Raw genomic sequence first — 16,759 nt, forward strand, 5'->3', positions numbered from 1 at the left:
CAAATATCTTCTCCCATTCTGTCGGTTGTCTTTTGGTTTTGCGGACTGTTTCTTTTGCCGTGCAAAAGTTTTTATCTTGATGAAATCCCAATAGTTCGTTTTTGCCCTGGCTTCCCTTGCCTTTGGCGACGTTTCTAGGAAGAAGTTGCTGTGGCTGAGGTCGAAGAGGTTGCTACCTGTGTTCTCCTTTAGGATTTTGATGGACTCCTGTCTCACGTTTAGGTCTTTCAACCATTTGGAGTCTATTTTTGTGTGTGGTGTAAGGAAATGGTCCAGTTTCATTCTTCTGCATGTGGCTGTCCAGTTTTCCCAACTCCATTTGTTGAAGAGACTGTCTTTTTTCCACTGGACATTCTTTCCTGCTTTGTCGAAGATGAGTTGACCATAGAGTTGAGGGTCCATTTCTGGGCTCTCTATTCTGTTCCATTGATCTATGTGTCTGTTTTTGTGCCAGTACCATACTGTCTTGATGATGACAGCTTTGTAATAGAGCTGGAAGTCTGGAATTGTGATGCTGCCAGCTTTGCTTTTCTTTTTCAATATTCCTCTGGGGCTATTTGGGGTCTCTTCTGGTTCCATACAAATTTTAGGATTATTTGTTCCATTTCTTTGAAAAAAGTGGATGGTATTTTGATGGGGATTGCACTGAATGTGTAGATTGCTCTAGGTAGCATTGACATCTTCACAATGTTTGTTCTTCCAATCCATGAGCATGGAACGTTTTTCCATTTCTTTGTGTCTTCTTCAATTTCTTTCATGAGTATTATAGTTTTCTGAGTACAGATCCTTTGCCTCTTTGGTTAAATTTATTCATAGGTATCTTACAGTTTTGGGTGCAATTGTAAATGGGATCGACTCCTTGATTTGTCTCTCTTCTGTCTTGTTGTTGGTGTATAGGAATACCACTGATTTCTGTGCATTGATTTTATATCCTGCTACTTTGCTGAATTCCTGTATGAGTTCTAGCAGTTTTGGGGTGGAGTCTTTTGGGTTTTCCACATACAGTATCATATCATCTGCAAAGAGTGAGAGTTTGACTTCCTCTTTGCCGATTTGGATGCCTTTGATTTCTTTTTGTTGTCTGATTGCTGTGGCTAGGACTTCTAATACTATGTTGAATAGCAGTGGTGATAGTGCACATCCTTGCCGCATTCCTGACCTTAGGGGAAAAGCTGGCTTTTCCCCATTGAGAATGATATTCGCTCTGGGTTTTTCATAGATGGCTTTTATGATATTGAGGTATGTAGCCTCTATCCCTATACTCTGAAGAGTTTTAATCAAGAAAGGATGCTGTACTTTGTCAAATGCTTTTTCTGCATCTATTGAGAGGATCATATGATTCTTGTTCTTTCTTTTGTTAATGTATTGTATCACGTTGATTGATTTGCGGATGTTGAACCAACCTTGCAGCCCAGGGATAAATCCCAGTTGGTCATGGTGAATAATCCTTTTAATGTACTGTTGGATCCTATTGGCTAGTATTTTGGCGAGAATTTTTGCATCCATGTTCATCAAGGATATTGGTCTGTAATTCTCCTTTTTGATGGGGTCTTTGTCTGGTTTGGGGATCAAGGTAATGGTGGCCTCATAAAATGAGTTTGGAAGTTTTCCTTCCATTTCTATTTTTTGGAACAGTTTCATGAGAATAGGTATTAATTCTTCTTTAAATGTCTGATAGAATTCCCCTGGAAAGCCATCTGGCCCTGGGCTCTTGTTTGTTGGGAGATTTTTGATGACTGCTTCAATTTCCTTAGTGGTTAGAGGTCTGTTCAGGTTTTCTATTTCTTCCTGGTTCAATTTTGGTAGTTGATATATCTCTAGGAATGCACCCATTTCTTCCAGGTTATCTAATTTGCTGGCATAGAGTTGCTCATAATATGTTCTTATAATTGTTTGTATTTCTTTGGTGTTGGTTGTGATCTCTCCTCTTTCATTCGTGATTTTGTTGATTTGGGTCATTTCTCTTTTCTTTTTGATAAGTCTGGCCAGGGGTTTATCAATCTTGTTAATTCTTTCAAAGAACCAGCTCCTAGTTTCGTTGATCTGTTCTACTGTTCTTTTGGTTTCTATTTCATTGATTTCTGCTCTGATCTTTATTATTTCTCTTCTCCTGCTGGGTTTAGGCTTTATTTGCTGTTCTTTCTCCAGCTCCTTTAGGTGTAGGGTTAGGTTGTATATTTGAGACCTTTCTTGTTTCTTGAGAAAGGCTTGTATTGCTATATACTTTCCTCTCAGGACTGCCTTTGCTGTATCCCAAAGATTTTGAACAGTTGTGTTTTCATTTTCATTGGTTTCCATGGATTTTTTAAATTCTTCTTTAATTTCCTGGTTGACCCATTCATTCTTTAGTAGGATGCTCTTTAGCCTCCATGTATTTGAGTTCTTTCTGACTTTCCTCTTGTGATTGAGTTCTAGTTTCAAAGCATTGTGGTCTGAAAACATGCAGGCAATGATCCCAATCTTTTGGTACTGGTTGAGACCTGATTTGTGACCTAGGATGTGATCAGTTCTGGAGAATGTTCCATGGGCACTAGAGAAGAATGTATATTCTGTTGCTTTGGGATGGAATGTTCTGAATATGTCTGTGAAGTCCATTTGTTCCAGGGTGTCATTTAAAGTCTTTATTTCCTTGTTGATCTTTTGCTTAGATGATCTGTCCATTTCAGTCAGGGGGGTGTTAAAGTCCCCCACTATTATTGTATTGTTGTCAATGTGTTTCTTTGCTTTTGTTATTAATGGGCTTATATAATTGGCTGCTCCCATGTTAGGGGCATAGATATTTAGAATTGTTAGATCTTCTGGTTGGATAGACCCTTTAAGTAGGATATAGTGTCCTTCCTCATCTCTTATGACAGTCTTTGGTTTAAAATCTAATTTGTCTGATATAAGGATTGCCACCCCAGCTTTCTTTTGGTGTCCATTAGCATGGTAAATGGTTTTCCAGCCCCTCACTTTCAATATGGGGGTGTCTTTGGGTCTAAAATGAGTCTCTTGCAGACAGCATATTGATGGGTCTTGTTTTTTAATCCAATCTGATAGCCTGTGTCTTTTGATTGGGTCATTTAGCCCATTTACATTCAGGGTAACTATTGAAAGATATGAATTTAGTGCCATTGTATTGCCTGTAAGGTGACTGTTACTGTATATTGTCTGTGTTCATTCCTGATCTATGCTGCTTTTAGGCTCTCTCTTTGCTTAGAGGACCCCTTTCAATATTTCTTGTAGGGCTGGTTTCGTGTTTGCAAATTCCTTTAGTTTTTGTTTGTCCTGGAAGCTTTTTATCTCTCCTTCTATTTTCAATGACAGCCTAGCTGGATATAGTATTCTTGGCTGCATATTTTTCTCGTTTATTGCTCTGAAGATATCTTGCCAGTCCTTTCTGGCCTGCCAGGTCTCTGTGGATAGGTCTGTTGCCAATCTAATATTTCTACCATTGTAGGTTACATATCTCTTTTCCCGAGCTGCTTTCAGGATTTTCTCTTTCTCTCTGAGACTCGTAAGTTTTACTATTAGATGTCGGGGTGTTGATCTATTATTATTGATTTTGAGAGGGGTTCTCTGTGTCTCCTGGATTTTAATGCCTGTTTCCTTCCCCACATTAGGGAAGTTCTCTGCTATTATTTGCTCCAATATACCTTCTGCCCCTCTCTCTCTTTCTTCTTCTTCTGGGATCCCAATTATTCTAATGTTGTTTCGTCTTATCGTATCGCTTATCTCTCGAATTCTGCCGTCGTGATCCTGTAGTTTATCTCTCTTTTTCTCAGCCTCTTTATTTTCCATCATTTGGTCTTCTACATCGCTGATTCTCTCTTCTGCCTCATTTATCTTAGCAGTTAGTGCCCCCCTTTTTGATTGCACCTCATTAATAGCCTTTTTGCATTCGACTTGATTAGATTTTAGTTCTTTTATTTCTCCAGAAAGGGTTTCTCTAATAAGTTCCACGCTTTTTTCAAGGCCAGCTAGTGTCTTTAAAGTCATGCTTCTGAACTCTAGGTCCGACATCATACTAATGTCCGTATTGAGTAGGTCCCTGGTTGACGGTACTACCTCTTGTTTTTTTTGCTGAGGTGATTTTTTTCGTCTTGTCATTTTGTCCAGAGGAGAATAGATGAATGAGAGAACAAAATGCTAACAGGTTAACAACGTCCCCAGCAAATATACGTATACAAATCAGAAAAGTCCTGAAACCCGGGGAAAAGAAAGGGAAAGAAAGAAAAAAGAAAGAGAAAAAAAAGGGAAAAAAAAGATAAAAACAAAAACACATCAATACAAAAAAAGCAGAATATGATCAAATATGATCAGGCTAGTGCGTAGATCAGTGCCACACACTAGATTTTGGGCATATTTTGGTCTGTTAGAAAAAAGTGCATCCTAAAATTTTAAAGGAAGAAAGACATATATGTACAAAATAAGCGTTGATACAATGAAGGGATGGAAGATGACTGTAAAGATGAAAATTATAAAAGATTTTATAAAAGGAATTGATAAGAAGTTGTTTGAAAAAAGAAAGAAAGAAAAAAAAGGGAGAGAATTTGATCAGGCAGGAGACTAGACCAAAGCCATACACTAGTGATTTAGGGTATATTTTGATCTGTTAGAAGAAACTGTATCTCAAAATTTTAAAGAGAGAACAACTTATATATATATGCCAAAAATAAGGGTAACTATTATGAAGGGATAAAATATGACTCTAAAAATGAAAAGTAAAAAATGTTTTTTTTTTAAAAAAGGGATTGATAAGATGTTGGTTGAAAAAGGGAAAAAGAAAAATTAAAAAAACAGTTAAAAAAATTAACTTTGATGAACTAATGAATCATGGTAAAAAAAAAGCCATGAATTCTATGTGCAGTATTCCCCTAGCACTGTAGTTCTCCCGTTCTCCTTGATCGGTAAACTTGGTCTTGGCTTGCTGGCTGTTCGTGCTGATCTCCTGTGGGAGGGGCCTGTTGCCATGGTTCCCAAATGTCTTTGCCGGAGGCTGAATTGCCCCGCCCTTGTCAATCCGGGCTAAGCAAGCTGCTGGGGTTTGCTCTCAGGAGATTTTTTTCCCTGCAAGCTCTTGGTACAGCTTTGGAGGACCAGGGCGAAAGTGGTGGCCTCCCAATCTCCACCTGGCGGAGCTGAGATGTCGGGGCCCCACTCCTCAGTGCGCCCCAGAGAAAAGCAGTCACTCCTGTCTCCCTGGTCTCCGGCCGCACTCCGTGCTCACCCGGCCTGTGACCGAGCGTTTCTATCTCTGGCACCCGACCCCGTGTGGAGTCTCCAAACCCAGCAGATCCCTGCGGTGCGCTCCCGCGCCACTCCTCCCAGGGGAGGAAGGGGAGTCTCCCCGGCTCTGCCACTTGTTGGGTCCCTGCTGGAGGAGCAGTGGCCCGATTGGGCCGCGGATCACAGTTTATGGCAACCCCGAGCTGAGAGCCCACGCCTCGGCTCTGTCTCTGCAGCCGGCTTCCCCGCTCTGGTACCTGGGAGCTCTGCTGCACTCAGGCACCCCCGGTCTTTCTGTGTCCCCAAGGGTCCTGAGACCACACTGTCCCGGGAGGATTCCACCCCCCACTTAGCCACTAGAGCGACGTCCCTCAGCGGAGCCAACTTCTAAAAGGTCTGATTTTGTGCTCCGCGGCTCTATCACTTGCCAGAAGTGGCCGACGGAGGCCCCTTCCCCCGCCGTCTATCCTCCCGAATATCGCCTTGGATTCACTTCTCCACACGTCCTACCTTCCAGAAAGTGGTCGCTTCTCTGTTCAGAGAGTTGTTGCTACTCTCCTTTTCAGTCTCCTGTTGAGTTCATAAGTGTTCAGAATGGTTTGGTCCCTATTCAGCTGAATTCCTGAGACCAGACGAAATCCAGGTCTCCTACTCCTCCGCCATCTTGCTCCCTCTTCTTTATCCATTCTTTTATTGAAGGACATCTTAGCTCTTTCCACAGTTTGGCTATTATGGATATTGCTGTTATGAACATTGGGGTGCATGTGGCCCTTATTTTCACTACATCTGTATCTTTGGGGTAAATACCCAGTAGTGCAATTGCTGGGTCATAGGGTAGCTCTATTTTTAAATTTTTGAGGCACCTCCACACTGTTTTCCAAAGTGGCTGTACCAACTTGCATTCCCACCAACAGTGTAAGAGGGTGCCCCTTTCTCCACAACCTCTCCAACATTTGTTGTTTCTTGCCATGCCATTCTAACTGGTGTAAGGTGGTATGTAAATGTGGTTTTGATTTGAATTTCCCTGATGGCTAATGATGATGAACATTTTTTCATGTGTCTGTTAGCCATTTGTATGTCTTCTTTGAAGAATTATCTGTTCATCTGTTCTGCCCATTTTTTTGACTTATTTGTTTTTTTTGAGAGTTGAGTTTGAGAAATTCTTTCTAGATCTTGGAATTCAGCCGTTTGTCTGTAGTGTCATTTGCAAAAAATCTTCTCCCATTCCATGGGTTGCCTCTTTGTTTTGTTGACTGTTTCCTTTGCTGTGCAGAAGCTTTTTATCTTGATGAAGTCCAAAAGTTCATTTTCACTTTTGATTCCCTTGCCTTTGGAGATGTGTCTTGAAAGAAGTTGCTGTGGCCAATGTCGAAGAGGTTACTGCCTATGTTCTCCTCTAGGATTTTGATGGATTCCTGTCTCACATTGAGGTCTTTCATCCATTTTGAGTTTATCTTTGTGTATGGTGTAAGAGAATGTTTGAGTTTCATTTTTCTGTATATAGCTGTCCAATTTTCCCAGCACCATTTATTGAAGAGACTGTCTTTTTTCCATTGCATATTTTTTTCCCTGCTTTGTCAAAGATTAGTTGACCATAGAGTTGGGGGTCCATACCTGGGCTCTCTATTCTGTTCCATTGGTCTATGTGTCTGTTTTTGTGTCAGTACCATGCTGTCTTGGTGATCACAGATTTGTAATATAGCTTGAAATCAGGCAACGTGATGTCCCCAGCTTTGTTTTTCTTTTTCAACATTTCCTTGGCCATTTGGGGTCTTTTCTGATTCCATACAAATTTTAGGATTCTTTGTTCCAGCATTTTGAAAAATGCCATTGGTATTTTGATTGGGACGACGTTGAAAGTATAGATTGCTCTGGACAGCATAGACATTTTAACAATGTTTATTCTTCCTATACATGAGTATGGAATGTTTTTCCATTTTTTTGTGTCTTCTTCAATTTCTTTCATGAGTGTTCTATAGTTCCTAGATCCTTTACCTCTTTGGTTAAGTTTATTCCCAGGTATCTTATGTTTTTGGTGCTATTGTAAATGGAATTGATTCTCTAATTTCTCTTTCTACAGTTACATTGATAGCGTATAAAAAAGCAACTGATTTCTGTGCTTTGATTTTTTTATCCTGCCACCTTACTGACTTGCTGTATGAGTTCTAGTAATTTGGGGGTGGAGTCTTTTGGGTTTTCCACATAAAGTATCATATCATCTGCAAAGAGACAGAATTTGACTTCTTCTTTGCCAATTTGAATACATTTTATTTCTTTTTGTTTTCTGATTGCTGTTGCTAGGACTTCTAGTACTATGTTGAACAATAGTGGCGAGAGTGGGCATCCTTGTTGTGTTCCTGATCTTAAGGGAAAGGCTCTCAGCTTTTCCCCATTAAGAATGATATTCGCTGTGGGTTTTTCATAAATGGATTTTATGAAATTGAGGAATATTTCCTCTATCCCTATACTCTGAAGAGTTTTAATCAGGAAAGAATGCTGTATTTTGTCAAATGCTTTTTCTGCATCAATTGTGAGGACCATATGGTCCTTCTCTCTCCTTTATTAATGTGTTCTATCAGGTTGATTGATTTGTGAATGTTGAACCACCCTTGCGTCATGGGGATAAATCCCACTTGGTCGTGGTGGATGATTCTTTAATGTACTGTTGGATCCTGTTAGCTAGGATCTTGTTGAGAATTTTGGCATCCTTATTCATCAGGATATCGGTCTGAAATTCTCCTTTTTAATGGGGTCTTTGCCTGGTTTGGGGATCAAGGTAGTGCTGGCCTCATAGAATGAGTGTGGAAGCTTTCCTTCTGTTTCTATTTTTTGAAACAGCTTCAGGAGAATAGGTATTATTTCTTCTTTGAATGTTTGGTAGAATTCCCCAGGGAATCCGTCAGGCCCTGGACTCTTGTTTTTTGGGAGGTTTTTGATCCCTGCTTCAGTCTTGTTCCTGGTTATTGGTCTATTCAGGTTGTCAATTTCTTCCTGTTTCAGTCTTGGTAGGCATCCATTTCTTACAGGTTGCTTAATTTATTGGCATATAGTTGTTGATAATAATTTCTAATAATTGTTTCTATTTCCTTGGTGTTAGTCATGATTTCTCCCCTTACATTCATAATTTTATAAATTTGGGTCCTTTTTCTTTTCCTTTGGATAAATCTGGCCAGTGGTTTATCAATCTTATTAAGTATTTCAAAGAACCAGCTTCTAGTTTCGTTGATCTGCTCTACTGTATTTCTGGTTTCTAATTCATTGATCTCTGCTCTAATCTTAATTATTTCTCTTCTAATGCATGGCTTAGGCATCATTTGTTGCTTTTTCTCCAGTTATTTAAGGTGTAAAGTTAGTTGGTGAATTCGGGATTTTTCTATTTTTTTTTGAGTGAGGTTCGAATGGCTATGTATTTTCCTCTTAGGACCGCCTTTGCAGTATCCCATAGGTTTTGGACCGATGTGTTTTCGTTTTCATTGGTTTCCATGAATTGTTTAAGTTCTTCTTTGATTTCCTGGTTGACCCAAATATTCTTGAGCAGGATGGTCTTCAGCTTCCAAGTGTTTGAATTTCTGCCAAATTTTTTTCTTGTGATTGAGTTCCAGTTTTAAAGCATTATGGTCTGATAATATGCAGGGAATAATCTCAATCTTTTGGTATTAGTTGAGACCTGATTTGTGACCCAGAACATGGTCTGTTCTGGAGAAAGTTCCTTGTGCATGGGAGAAGAATGAATATTCTGTTGTTACAGGATGGAATGTTCTGTATATATCTATGAAGTCCATCTGGTCCAGTGTGTCATTCAAATTCTTTGTTGATTTTCTGCTTAGATGATCTGTCTATTGCTGAGTGGAGTATTGAGGTCTCCTACAATTAACGTATTATTATCAGTATGACTCTTTATTTTGGTTAACAGTTGGCTTATGTAGTTGGCTGCTCCCATGTTGGGGGCATAGATATTTACAATTTTTAGAACTTTTTGTTGGATATACCCTTTAAGAATGATATAGTGTCCTTCTGTGTCTCTAACTACAGTCTTTAGCTTAAAATCTAATTTGTCTGATATGAGAATTGCTACTCCAGCTTTCCTCTGAGATCCATTCTCATGGAAGATGGATCTCCATCCCTTCACTTTCAGTCTGGATGTATATTTAGGTTCAAAATGAGTCTCTTGTAGACAGCATATGGATGGGTCCTGTCTTTTTATCCAATCTGCTACCCTGTGCCGTTTTATCGGAACATTTAGCCTGTTCATGTTGAGAGTGATTATTGAAAGTTATGAATTTATTGTCATCATATTGCCTGTGAAGTCCTTGTTTCTATAGATTCTCTCTGTAAATTTCTGTTTTATATCAGTCTTGGGGTCTTTCTTCTTTTATAGAGCCCCCTTTAATATTTCTTGCAGGGCGGGCTTAATGGTCACATATCCTTTTAATTTCTGCTAGTCCTGGAAGCTCTGCATCTCTCCATCCATTCTAAATGACAACCTTGCCAGATAAAGTATTCTTGGCTGCATATTCTTTTCATTTAGTACTCTGAATATGTCTTGCCAGCCCTTTCTGGCTTGCCAGGTCTCTGTGGACAGGTCTGACATTATTCTGATTTTCCTCCCTCTGTACATAAGGAATCTCTTCCCCTTAACTGCCCTTAAGATGGTTTCTCTAAGATTTGCGAGTTTTACTATTACATGCTGGGGTGTTGATCTGTTCTCCTTGATCTTGGGAGGGGTCCTCTCTGCCTCTAGGACACGAATTTTTGTTTCATTCCCCAGATTAGTGAAGTTCTCAGCTACAATTTCCTCAAATTCTCTTCTAGTCCTCTGTGTCTCTCCACTCCCTCAGGGATCCCAGTAATTCTGACATTGGAATGTTTCATGGCATCACTTATTTCATGGCATCACTTATTTCTCTCATTCTGTTTTCATGGACTTTAAACTGTTTCTCCCAGGCCTCCTCATTTTCCTTCTTTTCCTTCTTTTCTATGAGTTTGTCTTCTAGATCACTAATTCGTTTTTCTGCCTCATTTACCCTAGCTTTTAGAGTATCTAGATTAGATTGGATCTCATTGATAGCATTTTTAAGTTCTGCCAGTTCAGCTCTCATTTCTGTCCTTAGAGACTCTATCATCACTCAGTAATATTATTAATATAAATCACATACTATATTACCATATTATTATTTGTCTAACTTTTTATTTTGAAAAACTTTACAGAGAAGTTGAAAGAAAGGTAACTTTATTACACACCATTTCATGTATTTCTCTAGATTAGGGGTTCTCAACTGGGAGAGATTTTGCCCCCAGGGGAAATTTGGCAATGTCTTGAGACATTTATGGTTGCACAGTTGAGGATGTTATTGGCATCTGGTAGGAAGAGGCCAGATAGCTGCTAACTATCCTACAATTCATAGATAGCCTTCTACAATAAAGAATTAAAAAAAATGTCAACAGTCCTAATGTTGAGAAACCCTGATTTAGATTCAGTCATATGCTTTTAGTCTATGAGGTTGAACCATATATACAATAATGGTTGAACCATTATTGATGTTCAGCCATTTATATCTACAACAATGTCAATTTCAAATAAAAGATTTTGCACATTTGCCATACTTTGTGTGTGTGTGATTTATTTTTTTAGAACTATTTTCAAGTTTATAGGCATCCTGACACTTCACTCTTAAATACTTTAGTATTTATCTCCTAAGAACAAAGATATTTTCCTACATTAGTACAACATAATTATCCCATCAAGAAATTTAAGATTGATACAATAAAATTATCTAGTAGACAATCTATATTAAAAATGTTACCAACTGTTCCCCAAAGTAATTTTATAGTTTTCTCCTCCTCTATCCAGGCTCCAATCAGTTTGTCTTATTATTATTGGTAGGGCAATTGTTAGTGAAAATCTTTCCTGGGATTCTAAAGTCATGAAGTCTTCATGTTTTCAAAAATTGTAGAACTAGAAGAGCCAAGCAGGTGGAGACAGATGACAGAGAGATCTTACAGGGTTGTTCAAATGGGTCTACAAGAGACAGATGAATTTTAATGCAGACAAGTGTGAGATAATGATCTTAGAAGTTATTTTGCATTTTGGTTTCAAAAATTCTAAAGTTCTTATTTTTATTTTTAACTGAGAGTTTTGTATCAAGGCTACTTAATGAACAAAGACAAAAAAAGTCTTTAAAAGATCACCAATTCCTCTTCCCACTTCTGTTCATTCAGAGAATTAATAGGAGAAAAGGAAGTTGTGAAAGGGTGGGAGCTTATGCCTGTTTTAGCTGATTTGTAGCTTGAAGGATTCAGATTTTGATAGTTAATATTACAAACCTGTAGAGTCTTTCTGGGTTCAGTGGTAAGTGAGTGGATCAGTAGGCACATGCTTCAGGAGCACCAGTGGAGCATTATCAGTGAGCCTGATCCATTTGGGTTGGCATACTTAAAGTTTGTCCCCCTCAATTGAGTGCAGTGTGACTTAGGAAATAATAGATCTTGGTCTATCAACTCTAACTGTCAAACTCTCACCAAAGATGGGAGTCTTGTCTTCCCCCATTTATTTTTGGGTCTTCCATTTTCTCTGTAATCTGGTCCTCTCACTTTGACAAAAGAATTTTCTTTTAGGATTTCAGGCCATTTCTCAAAGCTTTTCTATTCACTCCAACCACAGGAAATAACAATTCTAGCCAATACTCTTCCATCATTGTCTTAGTTTACATAGTATGTATCTATGTGTGTATTTTCTTTATTAAAACATTTAATACACACATGTATTCGTTAAAATTTTTCTATTTTTATAGTTGGCCTATACAACAAACCATGTGCATAAACAATATTTTTTTAATTGACTTTAACTTTACCATTACATAGTACTATAGAAAGGCCAATACAATTCAATGGGGAAAGAAAAGTCTTCTCAACAAATGATGCTGGGGAAATTGGATATCTACGTGCAGGATAATGAATTTGGACCTCTGCCTCACACCATACTGAAAATTAATTCAAAATAAGTCATAAACCTAAAAGTAAGAGCTAAAATGATAAAACTCTTAGACAAAACACAGTAGTAAATCTTCATAATCTTAATTTAGGTAATAATTCATTAAAGAATAACACCAAAAACACAAGTGATATAAGAGAAGATTGCTAATTTGGACTTCATCAAAGTCGAAAACCTTGTGCTTCAAAGAATGTCATTGAGAAAATGAGAAGACATTAAGAAATACACATAATGGAAGAAAATATTTGCAAATCATATATCTGATAGGACTTTTATACAGAATATGTAAAGGACTCTTATAACTTAATAATAAAAAGAGTAATAGACCAAGTTAAAAATGAGTAAATGATTTGAATAGACATTTCTCCAAAGATGTGCAAGTGGCTAATAGGCTCACAAAATGATGCTTGACATCATTAATCATTAGGGAAATGCAGATTTCAAAATCACAGTGAGATACTGCTTCACATCCACTAAAATGTTCATAATAAAAAAGACAGAAAATAACAAATGTTGGCAAGTATGTGGAGAAATTGAAACCCTTGTATATTATTGTTGGTCATGTAAAATGGTACACTGACTTTGATAAACAATTGGAAATTCCTCAAAATGCTAAATATAGAGTTACTATATGACCCAACCATTCTGCTAGATATCTATCCAAGGGAAATGAAAATGTATGTCTACACAAAAACTTGTGTGTGAATGTTCATTGCAGCATTATTTATAATATCCAAAAAGCAGAAACAACTCAAATGTTTATCAATTGATGAATGTATAAATAAAATGTAGTATATCCACCCACACAATGGAATAGTATTTAGTCATAAAAAGGAATGAAGTACTAACACATGCTACGACATGGATGAACATTGAAATATTATGCTAAATGAAAGAATCCAGTCACAAAAGGCTACATGTTTTATGATCCCATTTATATGAAATGTTCAGATAGGCAAATCCATAGAGACAGAAATTAGATTTCTGATTGCCTAGGGTGGGAAAGAGAGAGTGAGGAGTGAATGTTAATGCATATAAGACTTCTCTTAGAAATGATAAAAATGTTCTGGAATTAGTGGTGTTGGCTGCACAATTCTATAGATACTTCAAACTGGTGAACTTCAGCATATGTAAATGTTATATAGGTAGAAAAGGGGGTTGTTAAATATAAGTAGGAAAAGGAGTTCTGTGATGAAGTAGGTATTTCCTTTTAAGCCTCTTTTTATCACAGAAAGAAATCATAGTAAATGTGCATATAAAATTGAGGGATAGATGTTTTTCAACAGTAGAGTGGAATAAATCCATTGCGATTTAGACGTACAATCAGAGTGATGTTCAAACTGTTCTAACTTTGGCACTAACGAATCAAGCTGGTCAATCAGAATGACATTGACTGAAGATGCCTGCAATGGAAAGACAAGTTCCTGAATATCAGCCTGCATAGAGGAGAATATCACATAAAAGTGTCAGTGAATGAACGACAGCCATGGGGAGGAACATATACACACATTTAGTAAGAAAAGCAAGACATAAAATCATATCATATGGTTCCATGTATGCAAATTTCAAAAACAGGCAAAACTTAATTATGTTGTTTAGGGATGCATTCAATGTTGATAAAATTATAAAGAAACAAACTGATTATGGTAAAATGAGGATGGTAAAATATGCCTGACAATGATGTTTCTGGATTAACAGAGATACTGTGTGGGAAAGTGCCTACTCCAGGGCAGTCAGGTGTGTGTGTGTGTGTATGTGTGAAGCATTCAGGAGGGGCAGTAGATTGCTTATAGGATGTGAGGACCTGGTGCAGTGTGAGCGAGTTCTCAACTCTGTAAAATGAGAACTGTGTCAAATGATACAGCTAATAGAGGGAGGTCACAGTGTTAAACCATATATTTAATTTCTGAGTACCGTAACTAGAAAAGTGTTGTAAAAGGGCAACTAAATGAGAAGATAGATGCTATGTGTAGAGAAATTAAAAACACTTTTTTTTTTTTAAATCCTAGAGAGTTGAAGGTTTGAAAGAGACATGGTTTAAATTGATAAATTCTGGAAAGGGATGTATGTATAAGGTAAAAAAAGACTTGTTTTTCAAAACATTAAAAAAATAAAGGTAAGAATCAAAATTACTACTCAGAGCAGAAAACAGTCTTTTAAATATGTGAATCACCAAGAGATGGTACGGACTCCAATAGGGTGTGTGTACTTTTCCCAATGACAGTTTCCTTGGAGAAGCTGGGACCAGTCTGCCCTTTCAGGGTGACCTCAATAGCACATCCAAGCTCTTTCAGGCATGTCCCTGGGGGTCATTATCAAACTCACAATCCTGGACTGCATGAACCATGAGTACCATCCTTTGGGGTTATTCTTCTGAACTAAAGATATGAAAGCAGGGCCTTATTATAGAAGCAGGGTTTTTTTTTTCCTTCTTTTTCTTGTAGACACTGATTTGTCTTCTAAAATAATCTTGAACCTTTAAAAAATAAAATAGATATATTTGTCAGGAACTGCCTCATGCATAGCAGTTGGAAGTGTTTTTACTCTAATCAAAGGTGAATTGCTGAAACAGATTCTTTAAAGTCACTTTTTGTGACATTCCTCTCACCTTCTTGTCTGTAGCCTGATTCCTCTTTTCCTAACAAAGTTCTGCTCAAACTTGCTCTCCGTGTGCTTTCTTAGTTTTGCTAACACCACTTAAAACAATGTAGATGAAGGAACAATGCAGACTTCCTCTGTCGCTCAAAATCTTTGAATTCTGGGAGTCTTTCGATGTCTTAGCTCTCCACCTGGGGCTAGAGCTTCCTCCTGTGGGGCTGCAGGAGCCTCCCCTGCTAACCAGGTGGAGAACCCCACTGTCAAGGTTTGGAAGAAGTGTGGGTCCTCAGTAGGGACTGCAATGAACATTTCAAAATTACTTTTCACCTCTGGCTATAATGAAGGGCTTCGGGATTTGAGCTTCTCTTTAAGAAAGATCAGTGTTTCCACAGAAGAGACAACCTGGTGGACCGGTGAAGGTAGGGAGAGGCCAGGTCTTTTTAAACAGAGCTTCAAAGCCTGTCCAGGCTCATTCGCTTTGTGTATTCCAAAATGAATTCCACTCACAGCTGGAATGTTTAGTACCAGCAGGCCCAATAGATTTTATCCACTACCCCAGCCCTAGTGTCCGCATTCCCATTAAACACATCTAATTCAAAAGCCCAGGGAGGCACGTACATCTCAAGCCTAACTCTCTGCTTAATTCCCTCTGTCTTTTTAAAAGCTGCTCTTCCAGAATGAATTATAAATCAACCACAGCTAATTTTCACATTGAACTGTTTATGTGTTTTTAAAGAGGAGCTTCTGGGAAGAAGCAGAAAGAAGATTTAATAAACAGAGAAGCTGCGAAGCTTCCAAAACACATAAGTAAAATTAAGAGACAGCATGTGACTCCAGATATCAGGAAAATAGATACAGGGCAATGATGGGTAACTTCTCGTGATAAGCGCAGCCTTCTTTTAAGCCTCCTGGCAGGTATTGATGGTGGCATCCTCATTTCTACAGAGCCTCGAGCAGTGCTACCCTGCTCTGAGCCAGGAGGGCTCACATCGTGGCTTTCTGGTGGGAACTAGACACAACGGCCACCGAGGCCCGTTCAGTGGCCACCTTCCTCCCGCCCCTGCAATTGCCATTAAGGGCACTCTTCTCTTTACTCACCTAGGATTTATGCTTCGTGCCTGCTCTCCTCAGCTCCTTGCGGGAGCTTGACTATTTTGGGGACACTTGACTAGATTTTGTGTATCATTCTGTTTAAACAAATTCCTACCTGCCTTTATCTTCTGTGCCACCACCCTCCCCAACTTTAGAGCTATATTTCTGTTGCCAGTACCCAGGCTTTTATCAGGAACGGGGACCCACAATTTCGGCCTTTGAAAAGCCATTGCTTGGAAGCTGATGTCTGCCAAGTGGAAGGATGCCTTGCACGTGTAATCCTTTGTGACCAGTCTCTGTGGAGTAAGCCAGTGCTATTCAAAGTGGTCCACAGACCAGTGCCCACCTTTGAACTCCGTGTTCCTGGGCTGAGATGAGATCAGTAGAGAAATCAAGAGTAAGCATTTCACAGTCTTACAGCAATCTGCTATTGCCACAGCATCTAAGCACATAATTGTTTTTCTAATAATTCATTTTAAATTTATTTTACCAAAGTATCGTCTGTGATGGATTGCAAATTAAAAAAATAAAAGTGTTCCCTGCTGTAAGGATGCTCCCAGCTTAGTTCTTCCAGTTCAGTGTGTGGGGACACACTGGATTGTTGGCACTCTGGGCTTACTTCCACACTTAGGTCCCTCATTACTAGTCATGCACAGTGGAGTTATTATTTTTGTACTCTTCCTCCACAAATACATTTAACCTCCAAATTTTAGGTCTCAGTGGAACATGGACAGTCTTTGGTATTTTAGCTGGCCTCACAATGGCGCCCTCAATTCCCTGGAGTTATTCTTCTCTCTTCCCTTTTCTTCATCCTCCTAATGTACATGGTCAACTCTATGCCTTTCAAAGCCATGAGAGCCTTGCCTTCTC

General features: G+C 38.6%; 1 pseudogene; it reads right to left on the reverse strand.

Annotated features, from left to right (window-relative positions):
- LOC114216582 (large ribosomal subunit protein eL29-like) overlaps positions 1–16,759 on the reverse strand; it is a 176,753-nt pseudogene that overhangs the window by 76,817 nt on the left and 83,177 nt on the right.

The sequence above is a fragment of the Eumetopias jubatus genome, unplaced genomic scaffold (genome assembly GCF_037043125.1).
Source record: "Eumetopias jubatus isolate StellerSeaLion01/CBP00866 unplaced genomic scaffold, mEumJub1_p1.0 scaffold_8, whole genome shotgun sequence".
Classification (NCBI taxonomy): Eukaryota; Metazoa; Chordata; class Mammalia; order Carnivora; family Otariidae; genus Eumetopias; species Eumetopias jubatus.